Source organism: Microtus ochrogaster, chromosome 15 (genome assembly GCF_000317375.1).
Source record: "Microtus ochrogaster isolate Prairie Vole_2 chromosome 15, MicOch1.0, whole genome shotgun sequence".
Lineage (NCBI taxonomy): Eukaryota > Metazoa > Chordata > Mammalia > Rodentia > Cricetidae > Microtus > Microtus ochrogaster.
Window position 1 is genome coordinate 38,503,614 of NC_022017.1, and position 4,492 is coordinate 38,508,105.

A 4,492-nucleotide genomic window follows, 5' to 3' on the forward strand; every position below is an offset into this window, starting at 1 on the left:
CGCGCGAGCCGCCGACCCGGAAGCGGCGTGTGTGCACCGCAGGCTCCCGCCGCCCGCCCGCCCGTCGGGCCGCCAGGTACGTGCAGGGCCCGCGGGGAGCCCGTTGCGGCGTCGCCGCCCAGTTCCAGACGGCTCTGCGGGGAGGGAGCGAGCGCCTGGGGCGGCGTGCACCCCGAGGCAGGGGCGCGGGGTCCGAGTGGCCGTCCCCGGGCACACCCCTCTTGCAGGCCAGGTGAGCGCTCGTCGGGCCTGACCCGAGCGCCGTGCTGCCCTCCGGCTAACTTCATCGGGTTTTTTTTTTTCCCCAGGCCAGGCGGCCGAATTGGGGAACCAAAAGGGCGAATAGACTCCCATTGGCCGTACTTCCTCCTGCGCCGACCTCCGCCGGCGTTTAAACAGTACTTCCTCTTTGCCCGTTATGTTTTCATCATCGTTATCATCATCATCATCATATATATTTTTTTAATGGAAGTTCAGTGTTTAGAGATTGATGCATTTGCAGCCAGCAGGGCTTTCCTGGGGCCGTGCGCGCACAGTAGGTCTGGAAGAAACCCATGTGTCCTCCGAATGTGGGGCTTGTGTCTGGGGGTGGGAGGAAAGAGGAACCGGGACTTCCTTTGCCGGCAGAGCCCTAGGGGGGTTGTCTTTGATCCCCCACCCTGCTGCTAGAAATGGAGGGTGGGGGAGGGCTTGAGTGTGAAGGTGGCGCAGCAGGGGAGAGTCACGTGGATTGTGCACCTCCGTCTAATTCCCGGTCCCGCTGCTCTCGAGCTTTGTGACCTTGGGCAAGTTGTCTGCTGTCTGTGAGTCTTGAGCTCCTCGTCTGTAAAATGGGCTGCTTTGTAAATGAGAATAGGTTTCCTGGCCTTGATGTAGAGAATGGGAATGTTACTTCACCATTAAAGTCTCCATCCCCTAAGACACGTGCCTGGAGCACAGGCAGCACCCCCCCCCCCATGGATAGTTGTGAAATGAATTGGTGGATGGTAGATTTTGAGAAGTGAACCCATATGCTTCCGCATTTTGCTTCCTTTGCCCTTGATTTCCATCCCATAATCACCAGAGATGCCATATTTTGCTACCTCAGCCTCCAGAAATCCATCGAGCCCTGGAGGAAATAGTGATTCCCTATGAGGACGCTTCTACTCCGACTGTGCGACTCTTCCTATTCTTGGAGGGTTGTATTCAGTGTGCATAAAAAGGAAGCATCTTTTTTTTTTTTCTTTGCTATGGCCAGATGACAGCGGAGGTGCCTGGCAGGGTAGCCAGCTGGGATGATTTCCCAGGGTCTGGGCTCCATGTCACTGGGAAGGAGGCTGGATGGGTGGGTTTTTCTCCTGTGGTGGGGCGTGCAGAACGGTTCAACTGCCTAGGCTTTCTTCCTGGGGAGGGGCATCCTGTGGATTATGAGGAGTGTGTGTGAGTGTGTGTATGTGTGTGAGAGTGAGTGTATATGAGTGTGAGTATGTGTTGGTTGAAGTTGGTGAGTGTATGTGTGATTGTGTGTGAGAATATGTGTGTGAGTGTGTGTGTGTGTGTGTTGAAGTTGATGAGTGTGTGAGAGTGAGTGAGTGTGTGTATGTGAGAGTGTGTGTGTGTGTTGGTTGAAGGGTGTTAGAGAGGGATACATAAAAATGGCTTTGGGTTAAAGCCTAAGATGTGTTTGTGTACTTTGGGAAACGTTAAAGAAGTGTGGCTTTCTCTGGTAGCCATCCCTGTCCATTTTCATGTCTGAAGTTCACTGAGCACCTCTCTGAAGACCTGGGAGGAGGCGGCGATGTTCACCTCAGCGCAGGGGTATTCGTCTGAGAGCTCCTGTTATCTGTTTTGTTTGTTTTTGAAGTTATTGAGATCTCATGATGTAGCACAGGCTGGCCCCGGAACTTGTGGTAAAGGCCGTGGCCTCTGCTTCCTGAGTGTTGAGACTACAGGTGTGGGTCCCCCTGTCCGGCTCACTTTTCATTCTTTAAAGAGGCAAGCAAGCTTCTCCATGCGGTGACATTCCTGCCCGTCTTCACAGTGGGCACGGTTACCTGTGTGACAAGAGAGACCTTCTCAGTTCACACAGACTTGGAGAGAGGCCAGGGCTTCCCAAAACTCACCCATGAGAGGCAGGTGCAGGGTCATCAGCTACGCCTTTGGGCTGTAAGGTTCTTCTGGGGTTCTGGTTGCCCTGCTGCATTCTGAATGCCTTTGTGTCTCTTGACACCTTATACCGGGAGCAAGGTACCCACTTTCTGACAGGATGAGTAAGAAAGTGATGGTTCCCCTCCATTCTTTATAAATACATTCTGTCTGCATCTCAAGGTCAGCATCTGGCCTCTGAGTGACCTTGTCCTTGTCCTCTGGTGGTTCTCCTTGAAGCGAAGTCAAGGATCCTGGTCCCTGGAAGGCCTTGCATAAGAATTCGGAGACTGGTGCGCAGAAAGAGCCCCTAAGGTGCTAGGAGGTTGTGACCTCATGTTCGGCATCCCTGCCATCTCTCTAGTTGGAGAGACCACCATTCCGGTGACTTTGGTGGTGTGGGACTTGGCTATCTTTAGCAAAACCATCTGAGATTGAGCTGTGTAGATTTAAAATTGATGTTACTTGAGCTGGGCGTGTGGGTGCCTACCTGTAATTGTAAGCCTAGGGTTGCTGAGCCAGGAAGATCACTGATTCAAGACCATCCTGTGTTAATGTAGCAAGCCACTGTCTGAAACAGACACATACCCCTCACAACAAAACACGGGGTCATCTGTGAAATATTCCGGCCCATGCCCATTGCCCAGGGTATTCAGATAAGAGAGTAGGCTCTGCCTTGAGACCATTTCTTTCTTGCTTACACGTGCACGTCCAAGCTTCTGTGTGGTGTTCTTACCTGTACAATGGGCAGGTAAGTCATGGGGTTGGTTGTATCTTCATCACGGTTATGTGCCGTAAACCCAGGGTGTAGGACAATTATGGCAATAGTAATGGCGGTCTTGCCTGTCAGAACACAGACGAAGCTACTACGGGAACTCCTCTCAGTTTTAACTGATGAGAAACTTCCAGAGAGAAAGCGGGAGGGGGCCAGGGAGGGAGGACTACTGACTTCCTGGAGAGGGGGTTGGCTTTCCATAGGATGCTGAAGACTGTCTGTGTGTTCTTGTCTGTCTATCTTCAGGCGGACAGGCTTGCCAAGGCAAGCTCCTCTCACCTCTTTCCCCTCTCACCTCATCCACGCTCCACGTGCTTGTGACACCCATCCCTTATCTTCTAGAACCTCTGTATCTTGTTCCTGTTTTTCACTTCCCCTGGGTCTCAGGTGAACCAGGTTCAAACTGTTTCAGTTGAACTTTAGTACTTACTCTTCACACAGTCTGAAGGTTGGCTGGCCTCGGGTTGAAAGATGACTTTGTCGTTAAGGATACAGCGAGGGAGAATTCACTCCCCTCCCCCCCATCCTTTTCTATTGCCAGAGGCACTGAGGGTGTGGGGTTGGGGCTCAGATTGCCCACATTGGCTTCTTATATAGGCAACGTTACCTTGGGCAGCGTCCTTCCTCTCTCGTCGGACCTTCTTCATCTGTGACATGGGCAGTGTTTCTGGCTATCTGGAAATGGTGTTGGGGTCAGCGGTTGGTACACGCTGTCGGTGCTCCTTAAATGTCTATGGCTTCTCCTCTATGAGGCTCTCCTTGTCTTTACCTGATTCTGTCCCCCATCCCCGCCCCAACCCCTCTCAGTTCTGCTTGGGAAGCAGCCCTGGCTTGGCTATTCCTAGAAGAGCTCTGGAGGCTGCAAGCCCTGTGGAGTCCAAGCGTGCTATTTTCATCCAATTGTTGACCGGCTGTTGTATGGGCTTCCACGGGATGGGAGATGGTTCCCTCCGAGTTCGTCGGGAAGCCTAAATGGACGACTCATCAGTTTACATTCTGTCCCATTGATTTTTTTCCCCCCACTCGGCAGAGGCTTACTAGCTGCCATCTGCTCCGTGAACATCGTTCATAAATATATAAATAATCGAAGCCGAGGAGATCTGCTGGAAGAAGTGTGGCTAAGAGTGATTTTTGTATTTCGGATGATCTGAGGCCATGAAGGGAATTGCAGGGCTTATTAAAACACCAGAATCGTGCTCAGAAAGGCCCCCTTTCACCGCAGGAGTGAGGGAAGGGCATCCTGGGGATGTGGGTGAAGGACCTGTGAGGGGTCAGTGGGCAGCCACTGTGTGTCAGCCTGTTTGTGGGGTAAGGGTGAGGATAGCTCGAGTCCAGGGACCAGGACTGATGCCAGCTGTCACAGCTCGGGTATGAGCACTTTCTGGGCATCCTTGAGACTCAGAGGGCTGTGAAGTAAGCCATGCCTGGTGCCTTCTGGGGCATATACATTTCTGTCCCATATTGTCTTCCACGGAAGGTTCTTGAAGGTTCCTAAGACCTATCTTTTTAAAATAAAAAAAACCCACATATTAATTACACATGATAATGGGTTTCATATGAAATCTCCGTGTGTGTGTGTGTGTGTGTGTGTGT

The 4,492-nt window shown here is 52.0% G+C and overlaps 1 protein-coding gene across 3 annotated transcripts in view; it reads left to right on the forward strand.

Annotated features, from left to right (window-relative positions):
* Positions 1–6: 6 nt before the first annotated feature.
* Positions 7–4,492, forward strand: part of Fam49b (family with sequence similarity 49 member B) — a 132,124-nt gene continuing 127,638 nt past the window's right edge. For 2 of the 3 annotated variants that reach the window (XM_005354553.2, XM_013348942.2), the window contains exon 1: positions 7–76. The gene's annotated coding sequence lies outside the window, so the exon portion shown is untranslated. Of the gene's footprint in view, positions 77–129; positions 233–4,492 lie in introns of those variants that run through there. The other variant, XM_026782488.1, reaches the window with a different exon arrangement.